Source organism: Jaculus jaculus, chromosome 1 (genome assembly GCF_020740685.1).
Source record: "Jaculus jaculus isolate mJacJac1 chromosome 1, mJacJac1.mat.Y.cur, whole genome shotgun sequence".
Lineage (NCBI taxonomy): Eukaryota > Metazoa > Chordata > Mammalia > Rodentia > Dipodidae > Jaculus > Jaculus jaculus.
The window spans coordinates 34,809,054-34,826,543 of NC_059102.1; positions in this window are offsets into that span (position 1 = coordinate 34,809,054).

Below are 17,490 nucleotides of genomic sequence, written 5' to 3' on the forward strand. Positions count from 1 at the left end.
GAAGCCTTGGCACACCCATATTCTCTCTGTCTCTTTCAAATCAGTAAAATTAAATTCTTAAAAAATACTTCTAGCCAGGCGTGGTGGTGCTCGCCTTTAATCTCAACACTCAGGAGGCAGAGGTAGGATTGCCAAGAGTTCAAGGCCAGCCTGAGACTACACAGTAAATAGTGAATTCCAGGTTAGCCTGGGCTAGAATGAGACCCTACCTCAAAAAAACAAAAAAAAATAAACAACTTCTGAGCCAAGCATGGTGGCATACGCCTTTAATCCCAGCACTTGGGAGGCAGAGGTAGGAGGATCACCATTCGATGCCACCCTGACACTACATAGTTAATTCCAAGTCAGCCTGGGCCAGAGTGAGACACTACCTCAAAAAAAAAAAAAAAAAAAAAAAGAGAGAGAGAGAGAAAGAAAAAAAATGTAATTCTGTCTACTACTTTGAAAATAAGCATTTCCTAGTGTTCAGGTCTGTCACAAGCTCTGGAAGGTGTTTGCAGCAGTTTGAGAGACCTTGCCCCTTGGGGCCATAAGGCAAAGCTCTCCACAGGAAATTTAAGGCTTCTCTTCTATAAAAACCCTGTTGAGGGATGTAGCCATGATGAACATCTCTGGCTTGAGAGACTTTAAAGAGGGGATGACTGGATGGCTCCCCAAATTTATGAATCAGAGGTTCTTGGGGTAAAATCCAGGAACCCTTTAACAGTTCCTATGGTAATTCTGTTATGAGCCAGGTTGGGAACTATTGAAACAAAGCTCCCCCAAAATTAGTTCACAAGCCAGGCATGGTGGTGCACCAGGAAGCTGAGGTAGGAGGATCACCGTGAGTTCAAGGCCAGCCTGGAACTACAGAGTGAGTTCCAGGTCAGCCTGGGCTGAAGTGTGACCCTGCCTTGAAAACAAGCAAAAGAACAGACAAAAGAGAATGCGTTGTCACAAAGAGGAAAAGTTTTCCTCATTGAAACAGCTCAGATGGGGAATCCTCAGGAAGCCCCATGTAGCAGAAAGCTCTCTCTTTTCCCTGTAATTTCTCCCTTCTACGTCTCCAGCGACTTCCCTCACTTGCTTATAGCCGGTTTTCCTACCCTGGCTGGACACTGACACCTGGAACAGCAGCGCCTCCTGGTGGAGAGAAACACCACCGCGTCGCGAAACAACAGGACGCAGCCCTAGCGGCTCGAGGGACTGCAGGCACCAGCGTGTCCTGCAGGGGGCGGCACGCACCTACGTTCTTACCTTCCTGGGTAAAAGGAATCCCTGGAGAGCGCGCGGGGTGCAGCTATGTGTGCCAGATGAGAGATCACAATCCTCCACGTAGTAAAACCAGAGCAAACTGGGAAGAGTCTAAATGCAGAGGCATGGTGTGAAAGCCAATGTCCGTAACTGTCCTGCTAAGTGTAAGACCAAGGGCATCACCAGGATTCTGGGTGACTTCATACACGTTTGACGCGCACCCACTCAGTGTCAATAAATGCCTGGTAGAGTTCTTTTTCATGCGGCACACATAAGTCAGGCAGTAATTAATAGATGTCTTGTGTCTTGGCTGATAACAGGTTTGTGATGTGCAACTGTGTTGACTCACTATAGTGTTCTTTTTCTTCTCCCTCTCTTTTTTTTCTTCATCTCCTTTATTGCATGTGTGTGTGTAGATTAAGTGTGTGATGTGGCGTGTGTGATGCCCATGCCCATGCGCATGCCTGCAGAGGTCAGAGGAAATCCGTGTCCTCTCTTGTCACTCATCCACTTATTACCTTGGGACAATAATGCCTTTTCTTCAACCTGGAGCTGCTGTCAGTCAGCGATTCTCAGCAAATCTCTGTCCCAGTGACTGGGCTTACAGACACGGGTGACCAAGCTCAGCTCCCTTCCCTCCCCTCCCCTCCCCTCCCCTCCCCTCCCCTCCCCTCCCCTCCCCTCCCCTCCCCTCCCCTCCCCTCCCCTCCCCTCCCCTCCCCTCCCCTCCCCTCCCCTTCCCTTCCCTTTTGTTTCCCTCCCTTCCCCTCCGTTCCCTTCTCTTCTTTCTTTTTCTTCAAGCTCTGTCACTCTGGTGTGTAAAGAAGAACCATAGTGATTCCTCCACTCCAATTGTATTTTTTATGGAACTTATTTCTCCCCCACTTCCTTTCCCAATCTGTAGTAACTACTATTCAATTCCATTTTTTTCAAGATTAAGTTAATAGCTCCCACAAATGAATGAGAATGAGGATGTTTGTTTCTGTGTCTGGCTTATTTCATTCGATGTAATGATCTCCAGCTCCATCCATGTTGCTGCAAATGAAAGACTGCATTTTGTTTATGATAATATTCGTTTTCTATAAACACCACATGTAGTGGTTTGAATGTGAATGTGTGTCCCTCCCCCCATAGCCTGAGGTGCTTTTTGATCAAGACTGAGCTTGCAACTTGAGTCTCCAGCATTAGGAGATGTCACTGGGGGTGGAATTTTAGTCCAGCCCTAAGGTGTGTTTAGAGTTAGTTGGAGTCTTGGAGCCTCAGTTGTTTGTGTTTGCTGGATGTTGGCGCTGTCTCTCTGCTGTGGATCTGTGGAGGCGAGCCAGCTTTTTCCACCATGAAGAAACTTCCTCTGGAATTGGAAATAAACCTTTTCCTTCCACAAGCTGCTTCTGGTGGGATATTTGTTTCAGACACAAGAAAGTAACTGCAGCACCACATTTTTAAAAAATCCAGGGACTTCCAGTTAAGATGGAAGAAAAACAGTCTTTCCAAAGAAATCCAAGAAGGAAAAAGAGCCAAGATAACAAACAATACCCTCTGTTTCCACAAGAGACAAGATCTGTAAAGGAACTTATTAAGTCAGGTCATTCCCATGCAGAAGGCAGAGGGAGCAGCTGCTAACCTGTGTGGATCTGCTCCAGCTGGCTGCTGGGAAGCTCTTCTTTCTCACAACTGCTGTGCCTGTCTGGTCCTCCAGCACCACTTGGAAACTACAAGAAAGGGCTTCTCTCCACTCATGCCAACCCTGCAAAATCAGAAGGACATGAAAACAGAGACCAGAGGAGCTCTGCACGAGCAGCTCCAGTCAGCATTCCACAACCTCACCACCTCCCTGATACACCAGCACATTGACACTGGGAATGCAGCAGACTGCAGGAAGCCAGGGGAGCCCATGGACCTTCCTTCACATCATCAAGAAGAACTGATCCAAACTGCTGCCCAAACTAGCCAGCTGAGACATGTACACCAAGGAGGGAATCATCTTCACAACACAGCATAGGTGAGATAATAACATGGTCCAAAAGATAACAGGGTTTATTTCTACTGGGGCAATACATGCACACCAGGGCCTCCAGCCACTGCAAACAAACTCCAGAGGCATGTGCCATGTGTATCTGGCTTACGTGGGTCCTGAGGAATTGAACCTGGGTCCTTTGGCTTTGCAGGCTTTAACTGTTAAGCCATCTCTCCAGCCCCAATGGTGGTTTTGATTTTCATTTGTTTGATGATTAACGAGATTAAACATTTTTTCATATGCTTATGGGTCATTTGAATGTCTTTTGAAAAGTATGTTTTGTTTGTAAACTCATTTTTTAAATTGGATTGTTCTTTTTGGTGGTCAGCTTTTTGAATTTCTTATATATTCTGGATATCAATTATATACAGAAGAATTACACTAGATTCTTTTTTTCTCCCTGTGCACAAGAATCATTTGAAAACATGGCTTGTGATTCGACTCAGCACCTGCACATGCTAGCAAGCCCTCTACCACTGAGTTACATCCTTCCTCCTGACTGTACTGGGGACCCACTTTGGAAGGCAGCACGCAGAGGGATGTATTGTTCTGCAGATTGCATAACATTTCCTGGTAGATGAGGTTGGTTGATTTTGTTCCTCTCTTTTGACTCTCCTAGCTTCTTAAAACTCTAAAGTTATCCTGAAAGCCACAAAACCCTGAGAGCCAGGACTGTGTGGGTTAATGAAATGGGACTTCTGGGTAAAAGCAGCATACTAGCCCCACCAAAGCAGCCTAGGGAGGGAAATAAACAGAAACATAGCAAAACACACTTTTCTACTGAACAGTGAAGGTGTATAAGTTATTATCAACCACAGCAGAGACGTAGGAGAGACCAAGATCTTCCAGAAAGAAGGAACCCCTCCAGAAACCCTCTGAGACTCCAGCAGCCCTGATCCAGGAGCCCGCCCGCCCGTTGGTGCAGAGTGGCAGGAGCAGAAACAAGGTGAGGGGATCTTCCACTCACGTCAGTCTCCTCCCAAAGGCAAGAAACCCGAAGGGGAAGACAGCAGAGGCCAGCTGAGCAGCTTCTGAAGGCGAGTACAGACGGGACCAGTAAAGCAGCTGCAATAAAACTTCAGGCACCCTGCAAATCTCCCATCCCTCAGATGTCAGAGTCATGAGAGCCCAGAGAACTCATTCACCCCGGCCACCCAGCAGTGACAGGGTAGAGATGCGCTCAGTGTTGGTGAGATTGGAAGCCATCCCAAAAGGTAACAGGGCTTAATTATACAAAGCCAGATACATAATCCTGCACTGCGCTAATCTCTCTTTCCATGTCGGGAAAGGTTATGTATTACACTTGAGTGATATATTCTTGGTTCGCTTTATCCTTCTCAAATAAGCTGTATTTTGGTGTTCATTGTTGTTGCCTTTGATGTTTCCTGATTTTTAGGGCCTTTGTCTTTGTTTTTTCCCCTGTCATTATTGAAGACAGGGACTGACTGGCCCCACACTGACTTGGAACCCATTTAAGACTAGAAATCTCAACCTCCTAGTTGACAGGATTAAGAGTGTGGGATAACACACACCCATAGAGACTTTGGTTTTACTAGATTATCTGTTTTGTTTAATCCACATAATTGTGTAAATACTCTGTGTTGGTTTTGATTGATTGAATGTCTATATTGCTCAGTTGGATTTCAGAATTTGCCAGTAATTTGCTTACCTAGTCTACTACAATACTTAAATAGCAGGCAAACTCATCACCTAGGGTCACTTGCTATTTCTTTTGGAGTATGAGAGCTACATCTGGCACCTTAAACTCCTACACTGAAGATATATATAAAGTCGGATTTATACAGCTAAGAACACTACAGATAATTAGAAAACCCAAGCATCAAATTAACTTGACGCAAAAATCTCTACATTATAATACAAGAAACACAAAAAATCAAGACAATACAATCACACCAAAAATTATAAATCCACCAGAAATGACCTCCAGTAAGACTGCTTTAGATGAACTGCCCAACAAAGATTTAAAAAAAGAAATGATTATACCTATGTTCAAAGAAATCAAAGAAGAAAACCAACTCCTAAAAGAGAGCACAGGAAACCAACTTAATGAAATAAGGAGGTCAATACAAGACACAAGTAAGGAAATAGAAATAATGAAAAAATACCAATAAAAAATACTAGAAAGGAAAAACAAAGTAAGCCAAGTAGAAGACTGAATAGAAAGTCTCTCCAGTAGAATGGATCAAGGAGAGAACAGAATATCTAAGCTAGAAGACCAGGTGGCAGATCTAATACAGGCCAACAAAGAGAAAGACAAACTAAAAGGAAGGTATGAATGGGAACTTCAAGACGGTTAGAACACTATGAAGAGATCAACCATAAGAATTCAGGGCATAGTAGAAGGAGAATTTCACTCCAAAGGCATAACAGATATTTTCAACAAAATTGTAGAAGAAAACTTCCCCCAAGTAGGGAAAATGATGCCAATGTAGATATAGCAAGCCTACAGAATGCCAAACAGATAAAATCAGAAAAGAACTTCTTACGGTCACATTATAATTAAACTAAAAAACACACAAACCAAAGAAAGTATATTAAAAGCAGTAATTGAGAAAAATCAAGTCACACACAAAGGCAAGTCCATCAGAATAACAGCAGATCAGTCAACATAAACTTTAAAAGCTAGAAGGACTTGTAATGATGTATTCCAAGTTCTGAAAGAAAACAGTTGTCAACCAAGATTACTTTATTCTGCAAAGCTATCCATTCAAATGGGCAGAGAAATGACATTCCACAACAAAAGCAGGCTAAAGGAGTATTTGAAGACAAACCAGCTCTACAGAAGATGCATGAAAGGTGCTGAAACAGCGATGGGCAGGACCACGCCTTGAGTGGGACGGCACAGCTACTTCTTACCTGTGGCCCGTACTAATGCCCAAACCTCACATCAGGACCCCAAAGATGGGCTTGGGTGGGGGCCAGTGGATTTTATTCCTCTTCCCAGCATGGCCTACACTTTGGAGAAATATTTTTTCTGTGTTTCACTATTGTTTGTTTAATTGGCTTATTGAGGATGGGTGGCTTAACTTGACTTGTTAAGGAGCTGTTATGGCTTGGCCGACACTAACAACTCCAGTAACACTCTGCTATGTTAGCTGCGTTCCCAAACAGACTCTGAACCTACAGATTGCAGGCTCCAAGCCAAGATCTCTTATATCATCAGAGCCCTTGCCTCACACATTGTTAAACTCGCTCTGCTTGCTCAATATAAATGCTAAAGTTGATATTTTGAAGAATGAAGAAAGATGTTTTAGGAGAAGGAGAGCTAAGTGAGAGAAAGGAATGAAAAATTATGTCTCTAAAAGACTGATTTACTTCATCAAGGCAAAAGTGCTGAGTGTAATCAGGATGAAGAGAAAATGTTGGGGTCTAGTGTTCACAAAATAGAAATGCTTGGAAGTGGGCAAAAAAAAAAAAAATCTGAGAAACTATTCATGGCCAAAGAAATGGGGTTTCCTCGTTGATTTAAGGAAAACGAATGTTTCAAGGGGCATCTTGTGAAAGAAAACGGTAATGTTGGTTTGTTCTGAGACAGTTTCTATGTAGCTCAGGCTGGTCTTAGGCTCCCGGTCCTTCTGACTCAATCTCCCATGGATTTGCAGTGTCATGCCCGGCTTGAGCATTGTGATGTGGGATGAAAGAGTTCATAGTGATCAATGAGACGACCTACTTGTAAAATTTTATTTACGTTGTGTGTGTGCGCGCGCGTGTGTGTGTGTGTGTGTGTGTGTGTGTGTGTGTACACCAGGGCAAATGAATGCCAGATACAACACATGTGCCACATTTTTGCATCTGGCTTATATGAGTGGCATGAAAATTGAACCTAGGCCTGCAGACATCACAAACAAGCACCTTTAACCACTGAGTCATCCTCCAGCCCCAAGTCTCTAATATTTAATATAATAGGCAGGTCTTAAAATACTCCTTTAATGTTACAATAGAATATTGATTCCAGCTGGGTGTGGTGACGCATGACTTTAATTCCAGCTCTCGGGAGGCAGAGGTAGGAGGACCACTGTGAGTTGGAGGCCTCCCTAAGACTACATAGTGAATTCCAGGTCAGCCTGAGCTAGAATGAGCTCTGACCTCTAAAAACCAAAATAACCAACAAAACAACAACAAAAAGAATATTGATTCCAATACCAAAGCCAGTTTTAAATTGTTCTGCAGTATTGAACCAGTCTAACAACCCACTTTTTTAAAGCTTTACATTCTCAGACGCAGTGAATTAAAAGGGGCAGCTCTTCAGACTTCCAGTCTCCTCATTGGAGATACTCCAGTGTATTCCAGACACTCTTTTTGTTGTTTTAAATTTTTTATTATTGACAACTTCCATAGTTATAGACAATAAACCATGATAATTCCCCCCCCTTTCCCCTTCACAACTTCACTCTCCATCATATCCCCCTCCTGATCAGTCTCTCTTTTATTTTGATGTCATCATATCTCCCTCCTATTATAATGGTCTTGTGTAGGTAGTGCCAGGTACTGTGAGGTCATGGATATCCAGGCCATTTTGTGTCTGGAAGAGTGCATTGTAAGGAGTCCTACCCTTCCTTTGGCGTTTATATTCTTCCCACCACCTCTTTTTCTTTTTTTTTTTTTCTTTTCTTTTCTTTTCTCTTTTTTTTTAGGTAGGGTCTTACTCTAGCCCAGGCTGACCTAGAATTCACTATGTAGTCTCAGGCTGGCCTGGAACTCACAGTGATTCTCCTGCCTTAGCCTCCCAAGTGAGTACTGGGATTAAAGATGTGCCCCACCATGCCAGGCTCAGATACTCTTCTTTGATGGTTTTAATGTTTGGAACAAAAAGAATTAAAGGGTAGAAACAGGGCTGGAGAGATGGTTCAAGGCTTAAGATGCTTGCCTATAAAAGCTAACAATCTGGGTTTGAGTACCCAGTACCCATGTGAAGCCACATACACAAAGTAAGGCATGCATCTACAGTGACAAGAGGCCCTGGTGTGCCCATTCTCTCTCTCTTTCTCTCTCCTTACAAATAAAAAAATATGGAAACATAACCAAATCTAACCACAGTAGAAATAAATGTGGAAGTTTCTTAAAAATTGAACTAGAGGGCTGGAGAGCTGGCTTAGTGGTTAAGCGCTTGCCTGTGAAGCCTAAGAACCCCAGTTCAAGGCTCGGTTCCCCAGGTCCCGTGTTAGCCAGATGCACAAGGGGGCGCACGCGTCTGGAGTTCGTTTGCAGAGGCTGGAAGCCCTGGCGCGCCCATTTTCTCTCTCTCCCTCTATCTGTCTTTCTCTCTGTGTCTGTCGCTCTCAAATAAATAAATAAATAATGAACAAAAAATATTAAAAAAAAATTAAACTAGAATTCCTACATGACCCAGCTATCTCACTTCTAGGTGTATGACCAAAAGAATAAAAGTCAGTTTACTACACAGATACTTGCATACCATGCTTATCACCATGGTACTCACAAGGGTCAAGCCCTAACATCAGCTGAATCAACAGATGAATAAATAAATGTGTTATATAGACACAACAGGTGAATAAATGAACATGTTATACAGACACAGCAGATGAATAAATAAGTGTGGAATACACACACAGAGGATGAGTAAATAAGTGTGGAATACATACACAGCAAATAAATAAATAAATTTGGGATACAGATACAACAGAGTATTATTTGTCACAAAGAATGAAATTATATCATTTTCAGAGAGATGGGTAGAACTAGTGATCATTCTGCTAAGTGCAATAAACCTAACTCAGTAAGACAAGCATCACATATATATTTTTTCATATGTGGAACTGGGAGGAAGAATTACATGAGATAAAGGGAGACAACTAGAGATATGAACAGGGGAAGAGGGGAGTGGTCATAAAAGAAGGTAGTAATGGGCAACTGTGATGAAAGCATCTTATATGTAGTTATGAAAGCATCACAATGAAATTCACTTTTGTCCAATTAATGCCAAGTAAAAATAATTATTGCTTAGTGGTTAAAAATGCTGGCTTACAAGGCCTGATAGCTGGGGCTTGATTCCCCAGTACCCATATAAACCAGGTGCACAAAGCGGCACACGTGTCTGAAGTTTATTTGCAATGGCATGAGGCCATGGCATACCCATATACATTCTTATTCTCTTTCTCTATTTCTCTATGTCTCTCTCAAATAAGTAAAGTAAAAATTAACCTGGACATGGTGACACATGCCTTTAATCTCCGCACTCAGGAGGCTGTTTTATATCTTTTTTTAGACAATAAACTATATCTAGAGGTTTTAAAGCAAAATGTACAGAATCTTACATTTCATTCATGTCTGTTTCTTATGGGAACAAGTGTCTGTCTAAGCGATTGTTTCATTAGAAGCACCTCATATTGTTTGAGGGAGAAAGAATCCATTGATTTTCATGGCTTAGATGTGGAATGGCTGGGATTTGGGTCAGTGATCTGTTCATGACTGTGAAGAAGAATAAATAAGTCTGGAAAGAGTAAAATCTTGGGATGGAATATATTGGTTAATTAGGTTTCTGATTAACTATGGGTTGATGAGAGACACTTTTTGTCTGAAATCTCTCTAAATTGCCTCAGTCCATTTCCTTGCTTTAATAAGTAGCCTAATGAACATAATTAAATCTCCTCTTACTGATTCAGCACCCTGCAGTGCCTCAGGACCGTTGCTATGAATGCAGTATGTTTTTCTATAGTATGCAGCAGTATTGAAGGCCTACTGAAGTTCAGCATGGCTTCTGCTAGACATTTTTCTATTTAAAAATACAGGCATGGAGCCAGGTGTGGTGGTTCACACCTTTAATCCCAGCACTCAGGAGGCAGAGGATTTCCGTGAGTTTGAGGCCACCCTGAGACTACATAGTTAATTCCAGGTCAGCTTGAGCTAGAGTGAGACCCTACCTCGGAAAAAAAAAAAAAAAAAAAAAAAAACCACCAAAAAAATAAAAATACAGGCATGGAATATAGCCCAATGATAGAGCATTTGCCTAGCAGGTATGAGGCCCTTGGATCTATCCCAAGCAAGGCAAAAATAAATAAATGTTAAGTAAACAAACCCACAAGGTTCATGCCTTTTATTTTGTGTATTTGTTGATAGCTAACTCAATAAATGTTTTACATATCCTGGAAAAGCAGATCAAGGCTTCAATTCATAGAGACTTTTGAAATTATGAAGTGTAATGGTGTTACGTAACACATGAGAACAAATATACAATGGAAAATTTGCCAGAGAGACAACCATGTCTGCTGAGTGCTCATTCATAAGCATATCCCTGTACCTGTACCAGCAGCATGTGCCAGTGATGTGGCATTCTGGGCACTTCTCCCCCTTCCTCCAGAAAAATGGAGTGCCTTCACAAAATTGGTTATTTGAGATTTTTGGTTAAATGAGGGTAAATTCTACTAAAATGTCTATCCCACAGTGACTGATTCATTCATTGATATAGTCTCAACACCTGGAACACAGACTGACCCTTAGAAGACCCCCCTCCCCAGTAACTGTTGGCTGAATGAAAGAGTAGAATGATGATTGAACATTTACTGTATATAAGAACTTCATTTTCTGATGTACAGTAAATAAAACATGGCCCTGTGTTTTATAAAATACATAGACTGGTGATACACAGATTACAGGTTACACTCAAAATTTTAAGCTCCCAGTTCCCCTGCTGCCGGTGTGGGGCTGCTGGGCCCTGCGCTTCTGGGACATGAGTAGGCCTGAGCTCCAGGTTCACCTGCTCCCAGTTCCCTGACTTCTGGTTCCCCTGTATTGGTGGGTGCACATATGCAGTGTAAGTAGGCCTGTCTCTTGATTCCCCAACTCCTGGTTTCCTGGCTCCAGTACCTGGTACCCCTGCTGTTGGTGTGGGGAAGCTGGGAGCCCACCTACATATGCAGCAAGATTAGCCCAGCTTCCTATTCTCTGGTGGGGAGGGGACCACAGGATCTCCACATGTGTTGTTGATGCAGGATTTGGGGGCTTAGGAGGGGTCCCTTATAATTTATGAACCCCAAGTTTTGGATTCTGTCCTACCTTTAATAAAGAATTAATAGAGGGCAAAAGTCTGCTTGCTGAGAACAGGTAGCCACCTGGGAAGTGCTCACTGGAGCCAGGGAATTGCAGGGGAAAGAAAGCCTGCTCACTGGGGGCGGGTGGGGGGGGGGAGGTAAACAAAGGTGAACCCACATCCATCCTCAGCTTCCTCTGATTGGCATTAAGTCATGCCTCTGGCCACCTCCACATTCTTACATTCCTGCCCTGTCACATCCACACACCGATGCTCCCACACTGGCTACTTACAGTAGACACTCCGTCAGACCTGGTCTATGGAGATAGGTTCCACCATGCTCCCCCACCCCACTTCCCTTGAAAGGCACCCCAGCTGTCTCCTTAGCACCTTGCTCCTGCCCCTGACAGGAAGCACAGGAGTATTTGGCAAGCCCACGGGGATATCTGTGCACCTCTACAACCTGCTCAGCTGGGGTATAGAGGAAGAGTAGGGTAAAGTGCTTCTGCTCCTGAGCCCCATAGGCAAGGCACAGCTTTAACTTGGGCTGAAGTGATTCTGGCCTCCAAACCAGCTCTCATACTGGCCATCAGCCCAGAGCGGCTGGCACACTTGCAATCTCTACAACCTGCACATCTGCAATTATAACCCCATTCCACTCCAATCCGTTCAAACCTAAAACATGAACTGAAGATCCTACAATCCTACAAGGACAAATACTTGCTTTCTCCTTAATCAAATAAGACTTTTGCCCTGAGATTGGTAGACCCCAACACAAAACAGCAACAACCAAACAACAACAAAAACGAAAGGCATCAGGCTTAAGGATCTCCACCAAGGTTGCCTAGTCCCACAATGGAAGTCTCCAAAGAAAACATAGAGGAAGCAACAGACATTTAATCCCAAAGTGAGAGTGCAATAAGCTATGTGACACAGACCAAGTGAATTGCTAAACTGGAAGCAAATCATCAAAAAAGAAACAAACAATTGGCCAGGTATGGTGGCACACGCCTTTAATACCAGCACTCAGGAGGCAGAAGTAGGAGGATTGCTGTGGGTTCGAGGCCACTCTGAGACCACATAGTGAATTTCAGGTCAGCCTGGAATGAGATACTAACTTGAAAAACAAAAACACCCCTCCCCAAAGACCCAACAATTGCATAAATGAAATGCACACAGCCTTCATCATTAGGCTTAGCTTAATTGAATAAAATCAGAGAGACCTCATAAAAGAGACAAATGAATTGAGGGTGAGTCAAAAAATAGAAAATCAGCTGATTAAGCTCAATGAAGATATGATCGAATGCAAGAATGAATTCCAAGAAGCATTAAGCAAATAAAACTAAGCTGGGTGTGGTGGTGCATGACTTTAATTCCAGCACTTAGGAGGCAGAGGTAGGATGATTGCTATGAGTTCAAGGCCACCCTGAGACTACATAGTGAATTCCAGGTCAGCCTGGGCCAGAGTAAGACCCTACCTCAAAAAAAAAAAAAAAAAACTTTCTGGGGCATGGTGGTGCATACCTTTAATCTCAACAATTGGGAGACAGAGGTAGGAGGATCACCATGAGTTCGAGGCCACCCTGAGACTACATCGTGAATTCCAGGCCAACCTGGGCTAGAGTGAGACCTTACCTTGAAAAACTGAAAAAAGAAAAGAAAACCTCAATCTGAAATTGGACTTCAAAAACGAGATGGACACAATTCAGAAAAACACAATTGAAAACAGAAAACAAACAGAGGTTTTAAAAGCCTCTCCAAAAGCCCTTACTAACAGAGTCAGTCATGTGGAGGGCAGAACCTCTGATCTGGAAGACAAGACAGAAGAAACTGATCATGAGTCAAAAGATTTTGATAAATTTAAAAAAATCATGTGAACAAAATATGAGGGAACTGTGGGATACCCTAAAATGACAAAACATCCAGATCATGGGCATACTAGAAGGGGAAGAAATCCAGGTCAGAGGCATAGAGAAATTATTCAACAAAATTATTGGTGATCATTTCCCCTATCTTGCAAAAGAGAGGCCCATCCAGATATAAAAAACTCTTAGAACACCAAACAGACAGGATCCAAGAAGAAAATCTCCAAGGCACATCATAGTTAAAACTCTAAACAATGAAAACAAAAAAGAGAGATGCTAAAAGCAGCAAGAGAGACACAATTTATTACATACAAAGGCAATCCAATCAGAGTTACCTCAGATTTTTCAATGTGAACCATGAAAGCCAGAAAGGCTTGGAATGGAGTATTTCAAAGCCTGAAAATCTATGGCTTTCAACCCAAATAACTATACCTAGCTAACGTAGCAATCGTAATAGATGGAGAAAGGAAAGCTTCCCATGGCAAAAGCCAGCTCTATGATTATATGAACACAAAGGCAAACCTACCAAGAACACTTCAGGAAAGATTCCACACCATTAGAGTTGAACAACCAACCTCAAAAACCTACAAGAGGATGAACATGATAACCAAAACATTTGAAAACATTCAAAGCACCAAGCCCCGAAAACCCTACATCAAGGCAGGGATTAAATCAAACCTCATAGTTATAACTTCAAATATTAATGGATTTAACTCACGCATAAAAAGATACAAATTAATGGTGGATCAGAAAAATGGACCCTTAAATTTGCTGCCTTCAGGAAACTCACCTCATCATTAAAGATAGACACCTTTTCAGGGTGAAAGGATGGAAAATGATTTTCCAAACAAATGGAAATAAGAAACAAGCAGGTGTGACTATATTAATATCTGACAAAATAGACTTCAAACCAAAAGTAATTAAAAAGGACAAAGAAAGCCGGGTGTGGTGGCGCACGCCTTTAATCCCAGCACTCAGAAGACAGAAGCAGGAGGATTGCCGTGAGTTTGAGGCCACCCTGAGACTCCATTGTGAATTCCAGGTCAGCCAGCCTAGGCTAGACTGAGACCCTACAAAAAAAAAAAAAAAGTCAAAGAAGGCCACTTTTTACTCATCAAGGGAACAATCCAACAAGAGGACATGACAGTCATAAATATGTGTGCACCAAACACAGGTGCAGCTTATTTTATAAAGCAAAACCTACTTGACAACAAATCAAAAATAAATCCCAATACCATCATAGTAAGGGATCTCATGGAGCTAAAATGCTTTTGTACAGACAAACATACCATAAACAGAGCCAACTGACTACCCACAGAATGGGAGAAAATCTTCACTAGCTATGCCACAACAGAAGCCTAGTAACTAGAGTCTATAAAGAATTGAAAAAACTAAGCAATAGAAAATAAAATAATCCACTGAGTGTGGTGGTGCATGCCTTTAATCCCAGCACTTGGGAGGCAGAGGTAAGAGGATTGCCATGAGTTTGAGGCTACCTTGAAACTACATAGTAAATTCCAGGTCAGCTGGGCTAGAGTAAAACCCTACATCCAAAAAAAAAAAAAAAAAGGCTGGGTGTGGTGGTGCATGCATTTAATCCCAGCATTTAGGAGGCAGAGGTAGAAGTATCACCAAGAGTTCGAGTGAGACTACATAGTGAATTCCAGGTCAGCCTGAGCTAGCATGAGACCCTACCTCAGAAAACCAAAAAAATATAATAATAATAAAAAATAATAAATTAAAATTAAACAAATAAAACAATCCACTTAAAAATGGGGCAGATAGCTGAATAGGGAATTTTCCATGGAAGAAATACAAATGGCTAATACTCACTTAAGAAAATGTTCAACATAACCGTCAGGGAAATGCAAATTAAAACAACTAAGAGATTTCACCTTGATCCAGTCAGAATGTCAGTCATTAAAAAGTAAAATGACAGTAAATGTTGGCAAGGATGGGGGAAACAGGAACCCTCATGCTCTGCTGGTGGGAGTTCAAACTTGTTCAACCACTATGGATATCAATATGGAGACTCCTGAGAAAAATGAAATAGAACTGACCCAGTTATTCCTCTATTGTGTACCTTCCCTAAAGGCCCCATTCTTTACTACTGCAAAGATATTTGCTCAACCATGTTTATAGCTGCTCAATTCACAATAGCTAAGAACTGGAAGCAACCCAGATGCCCATTGTTTGGTGATTAGATAATAAAGATTTGGTACATATACACAATGCAATTCTACTCAGCAGTAAGATGAAATGTGTAGAAAAATGGACAAACTTGGAAGAGGTCATTCTAAGTGGACTCACACAAGCACAGAGAGACAACTGCAGCATTGCTCTCTCATTTGTGCTTCTTAACCTGGAACAGTTTGAGTTGCAGGCATAACTGACAGGCAACTTAAGGGTCACATAATAGGAATGGAAGTGTTTGGGGGAAGGGGAATGGGAATGGGGGGGGAGATACACACAAAACTAAATCCAAAATGAACTGGTACCATAGAAACCTTTCTCCTAGATAGACTAAAAGATATAATCCTCAACAGGAGTTGCAGGGATTGCCTGGAGAGGGTGGGATGAAGCCTTGCCTTAAAACATTTGGCTATGGCTTGTAACTTCCAGTACCAGACATCAATTACAACCCACACTGAGCTATTGATCAGAGAGACCTATAAGGCTCCAAAACAAGACAGGCTTCGGTTAAAGCACTCGATTACCCACCCGAGGTAAAAAGTAAGAGCTGATTGCTGAAGATACCACATGCTGTTGACACAGAGCATCAAGAGATCTGGCTGGAATCTGGAAGGAAGCAAGTTCCCAAAGGGCCTGCCCATATAATGCTGGAAAGCACTACATGAGCTGCTGGGGGAAAATGGCCAACAACCTTGTGTGCTAGCAGGGGACACTGCTATGTGAAAGCCACCGGTCTGACAAGATGACACACCTGTGCAATGGTGGCACCCAGCCTACGTGGGAAACCAGTCTGTGTTTGGCTAAGGGATCCACCGAGAGGAGAGGAACCCATAGCTGGACCTGGGATGAATCAGAATCCTATGGAGACCAAGATCATGGACTCCAATGAGGAGCTCCCACTAGTCTTTGGCCACAGGAGAGGCTACACCCATCAAAGTCTCTCTTAGTTGACAATATTTATCCCATTTAACCTACGCCGACCTCATTCTCTGTTGTAGAGGCTGTTTTTCCTTTCAGAAGGCAGTGGGAACTGATGAGATAAACCACCCCTCACACATCAGCCAGGGTCCAGGTGAAACCACAGAGGAACTGGCAAGGTGAGGAAGAAGCTTCAGTGGTGAGTCTGACAACCAGCCCCAGGGTGGTGAGGACAAGCACGGGGCACTCAAAATGCGCCAAAGCAGAAATCCAGAAGCTGCTGAGAGCTATACACTAAAGTAGACTTAAAACACACCCACCAAGGCCCAGGGAATTTTGCAGAAGAGGGGCAGAAAGATTGAAAGAGCCGCAGAATGGAAGGGAATGTCCAGAGGCGTTGTGACTGTTGCTCTTTATTTCATAATCCGCAACCCCAGGGGGAAAATCCAGCAGTCCTATGAGGAGGGGCCTCAGTGGAATGGGGGCAGGGAAGAAGGAAAGGGTGACACTAACTCATCATGTGTCCATACCAATTTTCTCCTTAAAAAAAAAATTTAGGGATAGAATTATAAAATGAAAGACAAAAATAGTAATAGTTGTTATGGTAAAAACATATTGAAGTATTGTCTCACTGTAAGTATGTATGACATTCTCAAGTACACATGGATTTAGTTAGGAACCCAGATATTAGACTGTAAAACTACTGTGCTAGGGCCAGGCATGCACAGTGATCCACCTCTGTAATCCTAGCACTTGGGAGGCTGAGGCAAGAGCATCACGAGTTTGAGATAAGCCTGGGCTACAGACACCCTTGTTCACCAAACAAATACTACCAATAACAGATCACTCTGATAATCTTTAAAGGAATCAATTAAACAGAAAACTTCACAATTCAGTTTATGAAGCTGTCTTTCAATATGGAATGTACAGGATAAGAAGTATATTATGGGCAGGACTGTATATAATACGGTTTGTATCAGAATAATCTGTATGATTTATACAGTTTGCGTTGTTCAGCAATGTCTGAAGTTTGATCTTTGTTCTTTTATTTTTTATTTTTGTTTTTTTGTTTTTTCAAGGTAGGGTCTCACTCTAGCCCAGGCTGACCTGGGATTCTCTATGGAGTCTCAGGGTGGCCTCGAACTCACGCGATCCTCCTACCTCTGCCTCCCGAGTGCTGGGATTAAAGGTGTGTACCTCCACGCCTGGCCTTATTTTTGGTTTTTTAAAGATTAAAAAAGCACTTGCCCCACTGT